Raw genomic sequence first — 18859 nt, 5'->3', positions numbered from 1 at the left:
TTTGGGTCCAACCCAATCAGACAGTTAATTAAATGAGCAAAACCTAAGAATGCTTCTCATTCTATCACTTCTAGAGAGAGAAGACTTTCTGCAAAGAAGAGAAGAAACAAAGGAGAAGAAACAGAGGAAGAAGAAGAGAATGAGGTAGTAGACCTCTTACTTTTTCACCTTCAGGTTCCAATTTCTTGTGGTTTTATATCTAGACTAGTTTGAGTCTAAATGAAATTGATTTTCTCTGTTTGTATGCCTCAATTTTGGGTTTAAATTTGAGAAGAATATTTGTATTCGTTTCTTGTTTATAGTGAAATTTGCTGGTTGGCCCAGTGGTTTTTTTTACCCTCCAGGTTGAGAGAGTTTTTCACGTAAATATGGTGTTGTTTTTTTTCTGTGCTTGATCTTCTATTTTAGACTTGGATAACCTGTGTATTTACCCATCTCACATTGCTATATTACAGTATAAAAGTAATCTTCATTTCAAAATTCCTAACAAGTGGTATGTTAGGTTTATTTTGAAAAGTGCTTTTGTAGGTTGAGATGGAGGAAATAGCACAATGATCCGGTTGACAAATAATAACTGGCAGATTTGGAAATCCAAGATGGAGGATATCCTTTACTGTAAAGACTTGTATGAGCCGGTTGAAGGAGATAGTGCGAAGCCAAAAGATATGTCTGACGGTGATTGGACAAAATTGAACAGGAAAGTATTTGGCACAATCAGACAGTGGCTTGATGATAGCGTGTACCACCATGTAGCAAGTGAGAAGAGTGCACATGAATTGTGGAAGAAGCTAGAGTCATTATATGAACAGAAAAAAGTAGGTAACAAAGCATTTCTGATTTGAAAGTTAGTAAATCTGAAATTCAGAGAATGTGCAGGTGTTGCTGAGCATTTAAATGAGTTCCAGAGCTTGATTAATCAATTGTCAATGATGGAGATGACCTTAGAAGATGAGTTGCAAGCTTTATTGCTCTTGGGATCATTTCCCGACAGTTGGGAGACATTGGTTGTGACAGTCAGTAATGCAACTCCGAATGATGTTCTTACTATGAGTATAGTTACTAGCAGCTTGTTCAATGAGGAGACAAGAAGGAAGTCAACTAATACAAATAGTGCACATGCCCTTGTCACAGAGAACAGGGGAAGAGCTGAATACCGACAACAATCAAGAGGCCATAGCAAGTCCAGAGGCAGATCAAAATCTAAGGGAAGACAGTGTTATCACTGTGGTAAGGAAGGTCACATAAAGAAAAATTGTAGAGCCTGGAAAAGACTTCAGAATGAAGACAAAAATCAGAAGAAAGACGATGAGATCAGAAATACCACAGCTACAGTAACTGCAGATGATGTGGTAATTCTTTCTTGTAAAAAAGAACAATATCTACATGTAGAAAGTCACCAAGGAGTTGAGTGGATAGTTGATACAGGTGCTGGCTATCATGCTACACCAAATATAGAGTTCTTTATGACTTACAAGGCTGGAGATCTTGGTATAGTGAAGATGGGTAATACTAGTCACTCGAGCATTGTGGGTATTAGTGATATTTGTTTGCAGACAGAGCTAGGACATCAGTTAACACTGAAAGATGTGCGACATATTCCTGATTTGCGTCTAAACTTGATATCAGGTGATGCATTGGACAAAGATGGATTCAAGCATTATCTTGGTAGTGGAGAATGAAAGCTCAGTAAGGGACCAATGATTGTAGCAAAAGGGAAGTCATGACACTCCTTATACCGAACCCATTTGAAGATACTCAAGAATGGGTTGAATGCAGTACAAACTGAAAGCTCTTTAAATCTGTGGCATCAACCTCTCGGCCACATGAGTGAGAAATTGTTACGAATTCTGGTGAGGAAGCTTCACATCCCCTCAACCAAAGATGAGGTTCTGGATCTATGCGACTACTGACCATTTGGTAAGCAACACAGAGTCTCTTTTAGTCAAACATCAGAAAGGAAACAGAATGTGCTGGACTTGGTTTATTATGATGTGTGTGGTCCTTTTGAGAAGGAGTCATTGGGTGGCAATCGATACTTTCTAACATTTATTGATGATGCATCTAGAAAGGTGTGAGTTTATTTCATGAGAACGAAAGACCAATTATTTAATTACTTTCAAGAGTTCCATGTCATGGTAAAAAGAGAGACAGATAATAAGCTGAAATGTCTTCGCTCTGATAACGGGGGAGAGTATATTTCTAAGGAGTTTAAAGCATATTGTGTAAAATGTGAAATTTGACATGAGAAAATAGTGCCTGGAACTCCACAACACAATGGTGTGGCTGAGAGAATGAATCGCACCATTGTAGAAAAGGTGAGATGCATGCTGAAGATGACAAAGTTGCCAAAACAGTTTTGGGCAGAAGTAGTTCGCACAACTTGTTATCTCATAAACAGGTCACCCTCTGTTCCTTTGAAGTTTGAAATACCAGAAAGTGTATGGTCTAAGAAGAATATTTCATACTCGCATCTAAGGGTGTTTGGATGCAAAGCATATGTGCATATTTCAAAGGAGCAAAGATCCAAGTTGGATGATAAAGTAATTCCATGTATTTTCCTTGGGTGTGGAAATAAGGAATTTGGGTACAAATTATGGGACCCAGAAAAGAAGAGAATTGTTATATGCGGAGATGTTTTGTTCTTCGAGGGTCAAAATGGGATAAATCCAGAAATCATTGAGAAGTTCGAGAGAGTTGATGAGTCCATAGAACTCATACCAATTCCTTCACATGTACAGTCAATAGTAACCAATGAAGATTAACATAATGAAGAAGTCCCTGAGGAAACTTCTGACATGAATGGTAGTAATGATGATGAGACTGTTTATGATGTTCCTGAGCAGGGGGAGCAACATCATCAAGAGGAGCCAGAAGAGCCCCCATTAAGAAGGTCTGAGAGAGAGCACCAACCTTCTAAAAGATACCCTTCTTCAGAGTATATTCTATTGACAGAAGAAGGAGAGCCAAAATATTTTCAGGAGGCACAAGTTCATAAAGACAAAGTTAAGTGGCAGAATGCAATGAAAGATGAGATGAAGTCATTGCAAGAAATGGGCACATATGAGCTGGTGGAACTTCCTAAGGGCCGAAAGGCATTGAGAAACAAATGGGTTTTCAAGCTAAAGAGAGATGAAAATGGAGAAATTATGAAGTACAAAGCTCGACTTGTTGTAAAGGGTTTTGGACAGAAACAGGGCATCGACTTTGAGGAGATTTTCTCACTAGTGGTAAAGATGACTTCCATTCGTACAATGTTAGGTCTAGTAGCTAACTTAGACCTTGAGCTTGAGCAACTTTATATAAAAACTGCAATTCTTCATGGTAACTTGGAAGAAGAGATCTACATGGTGAAACTAGAGGGTTTTGAAGTGAAAGAAAAGGAGAACATGGTTTGCAAATTGAAGAAGAGTCTATACGGTTTGAAACAAGCTCCGAGACAGTAGTACAAGAAATTTGACTCTTTTATGATGAGTCATGGGTACTAGAGAACCAAGGCAGATCCGTGTGTTTACTTCAAAAGATTTTATAATGGAAAGTTTCTGATCCTTTTACTTTATGTTGATGATATGTTGATTGTAGGACATGATGCTGAGAAAATAACAATGTTGAAGAAGGAGATGTCCAAGAAATTTGATATGAAGGACATGGGCCAAGCACGTCAGATATTGGGAATGCAGATTACTCGTTACAGAAAGGCTAAGAGACTTTAGTTGTCACAAAAGAAGTACATTGAAAGGGTGCTTGAAAGATTCAACATGCAAGGAGCAAAGGAAGTAAGTTGTCCACTTCCTAGCCATTTTAAATTGAGCAAGAAGATGTGTCCATCAAAAGAGAAAGAAAATGATGAAATGTCAAGTGTACCATACTCCTCAGCTGTAGTGAGTTTGATGTATGCAATGGTTTGCACTAGGTCAAATATAGTGCATGTAGTCGGTGTGGTAAGTAGGTTCCTCTCTAATCCAGGAAAACAATATTGGGAAGCAGTGAAGTGAATTCTTAGATATCTAAGAGACACTTCCAATTTGTGTTTGAGTTTTGGAAATGGTGAAGCTGTGTTAAAAGGTTACACAGATGCTGATATGGCTGGAGATCTAGATCACAGAAAATCCACTTCGGGTTATGTGTTTACTTTTGCAGGGGGAGCCGTGTCATGGAAATCCAAGTTGCAGAAATGTGTGGCTTTATCAACAATAGAAGCAGAATACATTGCAACAACTGAAGCTGGTAAAGAGTTATTATGGATGATTAGATTTCTCCTAGAGTTTGGTATGCAATAAGAAGATGCAATTGTTTTATGTGATAGCCAGAGTGCCATAGATTTGAGCAAGAATGCTACATATCATTCCAGAACTAAGCATATTGATGTGAGGTTTCATTGGTTAAGATGTAATAGAAAACTAGCAGATGAAGTTGAAGAAAATCCACACGAATAAGAACCCGTCAGACATGTTTACGAAGATTGTTCCAAAAGACAAGCTCGAGCTCTGTTGTCGGTTTGTCGGCATGAATACGAAGTGATGACTTGAAGATCGGTGTACCTCTCTCCGTGGGCTGGAGGGGGAGATTGTTGGGCCTTTTAGGTCCAGCCCAATTAAGCAGTTAATTAAATGAGAAAAACCTAAGAATGCTGCTCATTCTATCACTTCTAGAGAGAGAAGACTTTCTACAAAGAAGAGAAGAAATAGAGGAGAAGAAACAGAGGAAGAAGAAGAGAAGGAGGCAGTAGATCTCTTACTTTTTCACCTTCAGGTTCCAATTTATTGTTGTTTTATATCTAGACTAGTCTGAGTCTAAATGAAATTGGTTTTCTCTGTTTGTATGCCTCAACTTTGGGTATAAAGTTGAGAAGAACATTTGTATCCTTTTCTTGTTTATAGTGAAATTTGCTGGTTGGCCCCGTGGTTTTTTATCCTCCAGGTTGAAAGGGTTTTCCACGTAAATCTGGTGTTGTTTTGTTATGTGCTTGATCTTCTGTTTTAGACTTGAATAACCTGTGCATTTACCCATCTCACATTACTAGAATACAGTATAAAAGTAATCTTCATATCAAAATTCCCAACATTATATATATATATATATATATATATAAATAAATCATAATCACCAAGTTGTAAATATAAAGTAAATTGTTGAGGTTTTTAAATTTTAAGTTGACTCGTCCACTAAATTTGAATAGTTAAATTAAATTAAAAATAATATATACACATTTCAACTTATTACTTATTTATTTAATTATTATAATGGCAACTTTAATCAACTAAGCTAATATATTTTATATTTTGAAACTAATGAATTTGTAACAAAGAGCCTAATTTTATTTTATTAATATATAACAATGTTTAACTATACCCATTAAGGTGGTTCGGTGGAAAAAATCGAGCACGGATGAATCTTCAACATTTTATACAATTTTAAAAAAATTATAAGTTTTTTTGTAACGTTAGAGCTTGGAGCTTTTTTAAGACCTAACTATATATTTTTTTTTGTAATAGATAACATGTTTTATATTCATAATATTCCATTTTAATTAATATGTTTTTGGTAATTGGTTAAATACTCACATTTATTTCAAATTTTCATGTTAGTGTAAATGAGTATAAATAACACGTCGATCAATATACATATCAACCCGCAAATTTTTAACTTACATACAATATATATAATTATATATGATAAATTATATGTAATAATCATAAATTCTCTAATAATTATTGTTCACATCTCACAATCGAGACTTAAATTTGAATATCAACTCAAACTAGTTTGTCAATTAATTTATAAAAATTTAAATGATATGGTAATATCCAGTGTAAAAATATGAGAAAATTTGTAGAGTATGGTTGAAATTCAAGTTTGTGATATATCATATATGTGGATGTGAATTGAGAGATATTTAAAAACACTTTTTTAGTTTAACACTAGAGAAAAATGACCCTTTAGTAACGGCTCTATAGCGTCGTTACTGAAATTTTTTATCAGTAACGGCGCCATAGTGTTGTTACTTATAAATAAATATCAGTAATGGCTTTATATAACTGTTACTGATATTATCTATTAGTAACGACTCTTACTTATAGCCGTTACCAATAAAATTGTTTTTTTCAGTCTTTCGAACTAAGTATTTATAATGGTTTTTAAATGCCCTTATAGATAGTGTTTGAGCATCTATAACAGTTCTTTAAAAACCATTACAGATACCTTTAGAAAGGGTATCTGTAACGGTTTTCGAATTCTCTTACAAATACTATATAGCCATCTGTAACAGCTTTTTGAATGACCTTACAGATACTTCATTATAACCCGAGAGAAAATTCTCTTTTCTTTCTTCTGCGCTCCCGTCCTACTTCCGTTGTCGCCGCCCTGCCAATTTAAGTTGCCGATTTCTACAAAGGATCAACTTCAAGTCCATCGCACTTTGAAAGTTCAAGAGCATCGAGTCAAGAACAAGGTTAGTTGATGACTTCGATCCATCCTCAATTAAGGTGCATCTATTATTATCTCATTCTTGTCCAAATCTAACTTCCATTTCACGTTTTTATTTTATATAATACTTTGATGATGATTTCCTTTTCATTTTAGATCTGATTCGTTTCGTTTGAAATAACTCAAGCATTTACTTAAAAAGTATGTTACAATTGAGTTTATATTATTATTCCAGATCCAGTATGTACATCATTTATCATCTACTTTCTTCTCTCAATGTGTCCAAATCTCATCGCCTTCAATCTGAGAGGTATTTCTTCTTGAGGTATTTCTTCTTGTTTCTGGAATCTCGTAGACGAACGCATGATATACGTATATGTATATGTAGATAGATAGTTAGATCTATAGATGCATGAGTTAAATTTAATTACATTTCATGATACTTAGTGGCAGAATCTTGCTAATTGACGAAATGAAGGTTCTAGAGAAAGAAGCGAAGTGGATACGAGAAACGTATTTGCTTAGAAGAGCTTTAATGAGAGAGAGAGTGAAAATTCGGAAGAGTAGGATCTGCAGCTTGATCGAACACATTCTGCAAATATAAATTTTTCGTTGCTTTTGATTCTTTTCTGGATGATCTGCTAATTGAACTTCTTCTTCCTTTCTTTCCATGATAATTGTGTCCTCTCTTTCCCCTCTCGTTTGTATACTCACAAAGTCTTTTTTTAATGTTTGTCAACAAATGTTTACAACCGGACAAGATGAAAGTGAGATTGAGATAACATGTGCAGCATGCGGTGGTCATCTAGGCCATGTATTTAAAGGAGAAGGCTTTCATACGCCAATCAGGTTTAGCCTCTCTCTAGTGGATGTTGGTTATTCATGAAACAAACTAAGGAAGAAGAAGCTGAAGCTGGAGCGTTCACGTTATTACTATGAATAATTTAGTTCAAATATATTGAGATAATTGATCTTTTGGATTAAGTATTTTGTGGATTGGTCTTTTATTTATATAAATGTTTTTACTAAAAACAACTATTTAATATTGTTTACAAGGACGACAAATATTAATAATTCAAATAAAAATCGGAATATATTTCAATATCAGTTACGGTTCTGCCAAAGGAATGTCGTTACTAATACTCATATCAATAACGACAATACCCTTGGAAAGACCCTTACTGATACTGATATGAGTAATGACAATACCATAGCAAAACCCTTACTTTACTGATAGTATCAGTAACGACATTGCCTTCGGCAAAATAATTACAAATACTAGATAACTATCAGTAACGGCTATCTAATGTCGTTACAGATACTAGATAAATATCAGTAACGTTCATTTCTATAACGAATGGTAACGGTTTTATTTGCCGTTACTAAAAGTAATCAGTAACGGTTTTTTAGACTTTCAGTAACGACATTTGGCTTTACTGATACCATTTTTTCTACTAGTGTAACTTTGATAAGATAGGGGCTAAATAATTTTCTATACTTTAAAAAGAGTTTTAGCATATTCATATAGAGTGAAATATTATTCGTTAAGTATATCAATTTTTTTTAAATCTTAATATTTTATTTGCGAATAGACTTTATAAGTGTAAATTAAAAGGTCGAAATAGAAACATTGATTTAAACACATATAAATCATGTTATAATGTTAATGGTTAATGGAAGATTATCAGACCGTCCGTTCACAGTAATTTAGAAGTTCATGTGAATGTAAATGAGTATGAATAACATGTTGGTCAATCTATAGATCAATTCGCGGGTCAAGTCAAAAGCTTACCTACAAAATATATATACATATATACACAAAATTATAAATTGAATTCAACAATCATAAATGATTAATGGTTAAAGTGTTTAAATTTCACATTCGAGACTAGAGTTTGCATCTCAATATTGTAAAATATTGTAAACGAATCTCATCAATCTTTTGATGTTCGATCGCGTAATTTTCGCGATGTTAGTTTTTTATCGTCATATAACGCATATAACGCACATGTATCCTTATAATAATTTATAATATTAATTTATAACTTTTAGAGATTTTATATAAATATACTTAGATTAACCGATTTTCTTTACTTTTATTTTAAAATATTTTAAATGATTCTCGACAATTTATTGTTTAATCGCGACAATTTTTTTATCGTTGTGTTATTCAAAATGAGAAAAATAAAAAAAAATAAACTTTTATTAAAAAATTTCGCAAAGATATCATGCTAGTTTCTTATAACTAAATGAGTATATGGTTTCGCTAGAAAACTATACGCTAGAAAACTATACACGGTAAAACCGTTCTATTTGGATCTGAATCTTACACTGTTTTAACTGCTCTTTTTTATTTATTATTTACGTGGAGAATTTATTCTTTAATGATATTGAAAAATAAGACAAATAAAATTAGACTTTATAGTCTACCCCATAACGTACATTCACGTCGAATCACAACGAGATTGAGATCACTACCTAATTTTTTAAAATTAGGAAAATAATTTAAGTGTATGCACATCATAATTACAGATTTTTTATGAGTTCGGTGATTGATTACGCATAAAAAATTCTAAAAACACTATGTCTTACAACGCCTCATAAGTCTCTATTTTACAATTTTGACCTTTTTAGAATATATTATTACACTTTACGTTTTATTTAGTTTCTCTTTTTCATATTTACTCTAGTGCTAATGATGATCATTTTCATTTTTATACATTAGACTTAAATAAAATATAGGTGCATGCATACCCTTATAAAATATAAATATGTATAAGTCCTCGGTCACGTGTGAATTCTTATTCGGGCTCTCGATCGATGGGGAATTCTCGGTTGAAACTACGGTTGCATACAGGAATGATTCACGGTTGAAGGCTAGGAAATTTGACCATGGATGTTCCTCAATCATTTCCTCGGTCGGAAACCGTGCCAGAAGTTCTAATCATCGGTCAAAACTATGTCAAGACTAGTCGGATGACCTGAACCTAAAACACGCATTAGACCAAGAACACATAGTAGACCAAAATAGACCAAACTCGAAATTACAACATTAATTTCACATCCATAACATCAATTAATTATGGAAATAGAATGTTATCATGGGAGATTTTAATTATGTCTTCTACCAAATCAAATGGCAATTTTTAGAGTACGAACACCTTATTTATTAATACAGCATTATACATGTTCTTGAACTCTGGTCCTATCCTAGAACATTATTTATTAATTTAAATCTTTTTGACCAATTTGAGCGTATTTTATTTAGGTTGAATTATCAAATTGGGTAAGTGCAAAAAGCTTTTAAATCAATTTAGTTTAGTTAATTTACAATTTAAATAATTATACAAGTCAAAGCTAAAAAATGAAGTAAAATGAATTTTATTCAAATTGAAGATGATAAACAGGATTCCTTACAATGATTTGGAAGATTTTTTAAGATGTTAAGCATGAAGACCAAAGAAAATATTTCCTAAGATTTAGGACAGTTGCTAGGTGTTTTTTTTTTCGTTTTTCTCCTTTTCTCTTTTTTACCTAGAGCCCTATTTATAATTACAACTGCTTCTAGAAATTTCTGCAAACCCATTACGATCAAATCTCTTAACCATTTTTCATGCCATCATTGCTGCCATTTTTCAAATCCGATTAAGAAACAATTAAGATAAGGTGATTAGCAAATAAAAAATTAAGATAATTTTTAATTAGTGTATCAAATAAAAATCAAGATAAAATTTTAAATGCTACAAAGTAGCAAATGACAATCAATGTAATATTTAGATAAGGTGGCAAATAAAAAATTAATATTTTCTAAATATTATTCCAGTTTATATAATTTTTTATTTATTCGTTTAGTTTTATTTGAAATAATCCAAATTTTAATTATTTTAGAAATTAAAATTAAAAAGATAGGTATGAATTGTGGGTGTCTACAAAACTGTTCTCTTTTTACTAGTGTAGTAATAAAGGTTTGAAAAATTGGTTCATTATCTCAGTTGACCCAAATAATGGGGAAATTTGACGAAATGACCCTAAAGAATGTCTTATTTGTATCCGTGGTCACCCCATAATTTGTATTGCGACTACTTTATTTATTTTGGACGAAAATATCCTTATCGCGTAATTCGAAGGGACTTCACGTTTCGCGAAGTGGAAAAGTGTGAAAAGTCTAAAATACCCTTACTATTTAATGTAACTTCGGCATTTTTTTTTTCCATTTCTCTTCTCCTCCTTATCTCTAACCCTAAACGGGGCGACGATGATCTTCGAATACAACGGCGGCGACGATACAATGGACAATGGGCACGACGACGAGCACGAGCACTGTTCCACATGGTACATTTATCTGATGAGACTTCACGTTTATTTTTGTTCGGTTTCTGCATCTTCGAATCACATGCACTGTTGTTTTTTATTGTTTATCCGATGAGACTTCACATTTCGCGAAGGCCTTCCCGTTACGCGAAGGTCTTCCCGTTACGCGATAGACTTCCCTTTTCACTTCAATAGTATTATTTATCCATTCATTCATTCATGTTTTCTATTGCAGCTGAAGTATTCGTTTTCTACAATGGAGAGTGGAAATTTGATGTTAATGGTATAATGTATTTTCATGTCACTTCAATCAAAACATTGGATTTACCCCCAAAATACTACATTTGCTGAATTAGTTGATATCATCTATGATAGACTTAACGTGTAGAAATCTACATATGATTTAATGCTACAAGTCAAGTATGATATTCTGCGTATCACAAATCCTCTCCCTATTGTTATTGATCAAGATGAGGATGTGAGAACATATTTATCACGCTTGATTTCGGGTCGAACTGTGTCACCATTGTGTGTCTCTGTAGTAGAGAAGTCACCATTTACTAAAGAAAAGATACCACTACTTACATACCCAACTTAAGAAAGTATACTACCACCATCACTTACTCAAAAAATTGTACCAGAATTTGTACCCTCGGATGTCTTTGAAAGTCAAAATGAAGCAGGAGAAAACTCTTTGCCTCACATCCCACTTACCCGAGACTTGCATCAATACCTACACCATCTAGTGCAAGATAATCAAATTCTACATCATCTAGTGCAAGAGCATCAAAACATACACCATCTACTGCAAGAAGAGCATCAATGGGTACACCAACTAGTGCAAGAGCATCAATGGGTACACCATCTAGTGCAAGAAGATCATCAATGGGTACACCATCTAGTGCAAGAAGATCATCAATGAGTACACCATCGATAGACCCGATAGACACATCACCGATAGACCCCTCATTTGTGTTAGCATTAAGTAGTGAAATCGTATTGGAAGTCGGTGCGTTGTTTGATAATAAAAAAGAACTTCAATTAATGCTATATAAATATGCGATAACTAATCATTTTGAATTCAAAGTGGAGAAGTCAAGAAAACATCTTTGGTATGTTAAATGTTATTCAAGTAGAGATTGCGTACTATGAAAGGTAAATTATCTCAGATGTTTGATATCCGGAAATTCGACCAACAACACTCATGCTCAATTTTGTCGAGGTCAGAGAAAAAAATGCAAACACCAGCATGAGTTATTGGGTAGTGCATGAAGAGTAAGTACATGGACCATCACCATAACCACTTGCCTAAGAAAATAATTGAAAACATGCACACAACTTATGGGATATATTTGACTTATAATAAGGCTTGGAGGGCGAGGGAAATGGTTTTAATGGCGGTGCGAGGAACGGTAGAGGATTCCTATGGAAAACTTCCATCATACCTTTACATGTTGGAGAAGAATAATCCGGGTACCATAATAGACCTTCAGACAGACGAACTCAGCCACTTCAAGTATATGTTCATGTCCCTAGGTCTCTCAATTAGGGGTTTCAAAGCTTTTTACCGTCCTATATTGTGCGTTGATGCCAGTTTTCTTAAGCACAATGTAGGAGGTCAACTATTGATGGCTATTACATTGGATGCGAATGAGAAACTATATCTTGTCGCATTCGGCATTGTTGAATCAGAGAATAATAACTCATGGACTTATTTTATTAAAAAACTGAGAGAAGCAATTGGATTAGTTGATGATCTCTCTTCGTATCCGATAGAAACCCAAACATCGTCAATGCCTTGTGTGTTGTTTTTCCAAAAGCAGACCACGGTGCGTGCACATATCACATAAAGATGAATATTATGGCCAAATTCAAAACTGATAAATGTCATATGGAGTTTGATTTGGCTTCTCGTGCGTACACTATCCACAACTTTAATCGGTTTTTTGACAAGATCAGGGTTAAGATCAAAGGATTACTGCATATTTGGAAGAAATTGGGTTATAAAGATGGAGTAGAGCATTTTCCCCCCGATAAGAGATACAATCAACTCATAAGCAATTATGCTAAGAGTTTTAATAGTTAGAGAAGAGAAGTTATAAAATATCCCATTTCAACAATGACTGAGTATTTAAGATTCACAATACAACATTTGTTTAATGATAGAAGAGAAAAAATGTCCAACCACCAAGAAATTTTATCTTCAACTTATGAAAAATTATTACGTGAGGGATTCGAGAAGGCCAGATTCTATACAGTAACATTGCTTAACCAATTCGAGTTTTATGTGCATGACAATGAGTCCCATTTTAAAGTCCATTTGAAAGACATGAACTGCACTTGTAGGGTATTTGAAGTTTCTGGTCTTCCTTGTACGCATGCAATGGCTGCTGCCCATCACCGCAAATTGGTTTCTTATGACTTCTGTTCAAGATATTTTTCAGTTCACATGTTTAATCTATTTAACCAATTGTTTAATCGTTTTATTTTCCACACAACTGAATCTTGGATGAATGCATATGCGGAGACATGTTATTCTGTTGGTGATGATGACGATTGGAATGTTCCCAAAATTTTTGAAGGGGATTGAATGTTAATGGATCATTTGTCTTTACCAGTTTTGTCAAAGAAGGGTTGGTGTACGAGAGATCTATTTTTGGCTTCCTCATCCTCCTCCTATTTCGCACATATGTTATTTTCGGAGGAGTGTTGTATAATTTGAAATCATCATCGTCATCTTCAACCTTCGTCTTCTTCTTATTATTATCAATTTTTTATCGCATCATTTCGGTGAGAAACATTTCATCCTCCACCACACTCTTCTCATCATTCTCCTTCTCACCCTCCACACTCTTCTCATTCTTCACCTTCACATCCACACTCTCCTCATTCTCCACACCATCCACCACCTTCTTCTCCGCTTCATCCACTTTCACATCCTTCTTCTCCGCTTCATCCACTTTCACATCCTTCTCCTCATCCTTCACCTTCATCTCCATCTCTACACCATCCACACTTTTCTCCACACCTTCCACCACCACCTTCTCCTGCTCATCCTCCACACCTTCCACCACCTTCTTCTCATCTACATCCACCTTTACATCCTTCTTTCTCATCCTTCACCATCTCCATCTCCTCACTTTCATTCGTCTTTATCTCCTGCAAAACAGAACACATTTTGGTCAGATATGTCCTTAGAGAAATACGAAGGTCTTCACGTCACGCGAAGTCTTTCACGTTACATGAAGTCCTTCGCGTTACGCGAAGTCCTTAGAGAAACATGAAGTACTTAGCGAAACGTTAAGTACAAATTTTAATATCTAACATCAATCTTCTCCTTTTTCTTGTCCACCTTGCTCTTCTTATTCTTCTTCTCCTCCATATTATCTAATTTATCTAATAAAATGGCCATCTTTTGGTTGTATTTGTCTAATAACTGTTCGGACATACTAATAATCAACCTTTTCATATAAGCACGGTGAGTTTCTTGAGTTTCTTTGATGATGATTTTCATCTCTTTGATCATCTCTATTTTTATCTATTTAAGGTCCTCCTTCAACTCTCTTTTAGATCCTCCTTCAGCTCATCACATTTACATCCAATAGAAGGTGTTTGAGGTGATGGAGTACTTGACTTCGCGGTGGGGGTACTAGGAATGTTGTCATTGGGAGGTTTGGAATAATGTCGGGGGACGCAATTCATAAGCAAGCTTCCTCTTCAGGTTGGCTGCTTCTTTGAGAGTAGCTTCAGCCTTTCTCTTCCTGGTGGCAGGTTTGGGAGTAGGTTCTTTATCTTCATCTTCATCAAATTCATCTTTGCATATCTTCCCATCTGTAAATCCCTCAAAAAATTCATCAGATGACTCGTCTATTTGTTCAAAGTCCACACCACTGTATAACTTCTTCTCCATAGAGGACTCTTCCATCTCAGTCAGATCTGTGGTCTTAAGGGCAGACTTTATCTCATTCAAGGTGTTCTTCCTATTGTAATGATAGACTAACTACCTTGGACGTATAGGCTCATTAAGCTCATTCTTTTTGGCGAATTTAGGGACAAAGCTTTTGATGACCTCATATGTCCACACTTGAAATGTCAGTGCAAACCCATAAATGTTATAAGCAAAAGGAGCATAAGGATCATTAATCGTTTTCTTCTTGTTAAAATATAATGAACTAAGACGTTTCATGTTCTTGTTCAAACCCTTGAGGGTGGCTCTAAAGGTGACCTTCTCTCATAGAAATTGGAGGAAAGTTTATTCGTCTTCCACCATGTGGGGGATTTTTGGAAATACCATCCTCCTTGGGTCAAATGCAAATAGGTACGGGCAAATCAGGCATATCAGCCTCATCTTCCATGCATCTTCTTTATCATTGCATTTCATAAAAACAGTCTCCAACTCATTCATCTGTACACTCGTTTTCCCTTTAAAATATTTCACCGAGAGAGGTGGACAACCTCGACATTCTTCTTCGTTCACATTAGGAAATCTATCGAAGTTTAGGCTTGTAACCAAGGCATACTCCTTCATACCAAATACAAGTTCTTGTCCATTGACCATGAATGTAATCTCCTTCGAGTTTGAGCTTACCCTTCTAAGCAACATATGATGTACAATAATTCCTGAGAACTGCAAGACTGGGGCTGTGAATAAATATCTGAATTGGGTATTATAAACCCTCACCAAAAGATCCATTGTATCGAACTTGTTAGCAATATTCTTGAGACAGATGGCGCTTTTCCAAAAAATCATACCAAGAAACTTAGTAACTGTGGTTTCTGCCATCTACAAAAGGAACAAAAAAAATGTAAGATACAAATACATCGCAAACCCTAAGGGAAACACGAAGTACTTAGTGAAACGCAAAGTACTTAGTGAAACCCTAAACTCATATGCCCATTGAGAAACCATGAACATAAAAAAACTTAGCATAAGACGAGCAAAAACCAAAAACCTTAACATAAACCCTAAACCAAAAACCAGAAACATAAGACGAGCAAAAAACAAAAACCTTAACATAAGACGGTTTAAACCAAAAACTTAACAAACCTGAATAATGACGAATGAGAAGACGGGCAGGAAGAATCGTCAATGCAGGGGGTAGTTAAGTTAATAGAGGCGAGAGAGAGATGAGGCCTTTGCAAGGGAGAGAAGAAATGAAATGTTCATTGCGCGCATAAAAAATAATTATAAATATGGTATAGCGCGTGCAGAAATGCGCACCTCTTCGACTTCCTTAGCGAGAAGCAAAGTTCTTAGCGAGATGTGAAGTCCTTAGTGAGACGCGAAGTCCTTAGTGAAACGCAAAGTCCTTAGTGAAATGTTAAGTACAAATTTTTTAATTTTTTTTATAGGTAATCTATCTCGTTTGACACGGTATCAACAACAAAGTCATAGTTTTGAAAAGAATCTATGTTAACAAAATAAATCTTATTAATTTTACATAGAAACATTTAGATTCTTCAGAAAAGGCCTTTGAAAAAGCGACCATTGAGCTTCGGGTAAGAGAAAATGGTTTGAAATTGATTACGTTAGTCATTAATTATTTTGCTTAATGACTTACAAAAATCGAATTCATATCATCTTAATGGAAACTCATGATCGCTTAATGACTTACAAAAATCGAATTCATTTCATATCATATTATTAAGGTTTATTTTGCTAAGACAGATTCTCTTTAAAACCATGAGTAATGTAGATACCTTGTCAAATGAAGTCATGATTAACTATAAATAACAAAAAATCTTGACCCTTAGCGAAACGCGGAGTACTTAGCGAAACGCGAAGCGAAAATTGAATCTTCCCTGAAATAGAACCCATATGATCATCGATAATATTATTTGCAAATATCATCATCGACAATATGAACAATGAATAGTAAAACCAATATGAACAATAAGATGAACAAAATATGAACCAATATGAACAATAAGAACAGGTTAAATCGATTTAGGGTTTGAAATGAAGATAATAGAAATAAGAACATAAATTAATTTAGGGTTTGAAATGAAGATAATTAAAATAAGAACATACATTGATTTAGAGTTTTGAAATGAAGATAATGGAAATAAGAACATAAATCGATATAGGGGTTGAAATAAAGATAATGAAAATAAGAACATAAATTTGTATGATGAATACATGAGATTAGAATGGAGGTTTTGGTATCATCGATCTGTATGATGTGTTGTGCCGCTATCGTCGTCACCATTGCCATTTAAAAGAAACAAGGAGTAGAGAGAGAATATAGAGAAAGGAAATTAAGGAAATAAAAAAAAATTGAGTATTTATATAAAGAACATTTCCACTTCGCGAAACGTGAAGTCCCTTCGTGTTACGCGATAAAGGTATTTTCATTCAAAAAAAATAAAGTGGTCGCTAGAGCAATAAAAATTATCAGGTGACCATGGATGGAAATAGGTCAATTATTAGGGTCATTTCGTCAAACTTCCCAAATAATATATATATATATATATATATATATATATATATATATATATATATATATATATATATATATATATATATATATTCATGCAAATCAAATTTTTTCTTGTTTGATTGGGTTATACAAATTTTTTAATCATAATTTTTTTTGGAATTAAAGGAGAACTAGAATGACACCCCACGAAGAAATTAAACCATGACATTTTGATCTTTTAAGCCGACTATACCACTGAGCTATCTTGGTGGGTAAAGATGTGGCCACAAAGGGTTAAACATATAGTCCGCAAACATACTTAATCATTTAACTAGGCGCATAACTTGCCGTCTATCAGGCTCGAACCCAGAACTCATAACCATTTAATTTAGAGTTAATAATCAAAATAAATTAACTATAATTAAATCATACTTAAAAATAAACTGAATAAGTTGTAGGAAATAAAGTAAGTATTTGAATCAAAACTTATTCTTAATAATTTAATGATTATTTAAAAAATATGTATCTAACATTTGAGTTTATTGAAATAAATATAATTTATTTAAAAAGTGTTGAATTGGTGGTCATCTAGAAAAAGTTGCATATATTTTGTTATAAAATAAATTAAAGAATATTAATATAATAATAAAATAAATTTTATTTATTTTTTAAATAAAAAATATTTTAATTAATGTAAGAGATTGAAATAATATTAATTATTTTTAAATTGTAAAAGAAAACACGGACTATTCCAATATTTATTTTCCGGGAAACAATCAATGTACTTGACATTTTGAGTTGAGGTCAATAGTCCTTCCAACCACATCTTAATATCATCCAGATGCCGTGGAAGTAACATGTATTTTTACAATTTCCCCACTTTTAAGTATTTATTTTTCAGGAATAAAATTATGTCAATAAATTAGACTATTCATATAAACTAAAAAGAAGTGTTTAAAATTTTAAAATATTTTAAATAAAAACTTAATATATCAATTAGTAATTTAATTAATTATTTTTTTACTATTTAAAATTTTATAAAAAAAATATATAAATAACTTGATAATTAATAATTTAAATAATATGAATTCAAATAACCACACATTAGACAAGCTCACTAGTTAGGCTTTTGTCTATTCATCTTATATTCTTTTGATTCTTCTTTAAATTCCTTCAATAAATAAATAAATAAAAATTCTTTACGCGGATTATACATAGAGAGAAGAATAAGTCCGGTCTATATGAACTCCAAGGTCCTTAATTATCTCAATTATTGGAAACTAAAATTTCAAATTAACTAAACATAAAATTAAGTGCATAATATTGTTCATAATTTGAAAAGAAAATGATTGGAACGAGAATAATTTGACAGAGATGATATGTCCTTTTTTGAGTAGATTAATTTTTTTTAGTTCTTAAATATTAAATTTTTAATCTACATAAATAAAGTTTTTTTTTAAATTATTATTCTCATCTATCAATTTTCATTTTAAATCCAATCTTATATTAAAAATATAATTATATTTAAAAACATAAAAGTGAAGTGAGTTTTTTTATTTACTTTGATATTGAATATTTGATTATTTTCGATAAAATTTTAATTTTTCCTAACTTTTTATTCATTTTTTATTATCATAATTTTTTTTAAACTACACTTAAAATAGTATTTTATCATAACATGAATTGGATTTGATTGAGAAATAAAA

This window comes from Impatiens glandulifera, chromosome 1 (assembly GCF_907164915.1).
Source record: "Impatiens glandulifera chromosome 1, dImpGla2.1, whole genome shotgun sequence".
NCBI lineage: Eukaryota > Viridiplantae > Streptophyta > Magnoliopsida > Ericales > Balsaminaceae > Impatiens > Impatiens glandulifera.
Note: the sequence above shows the minus strand (reverse complement) of the source record.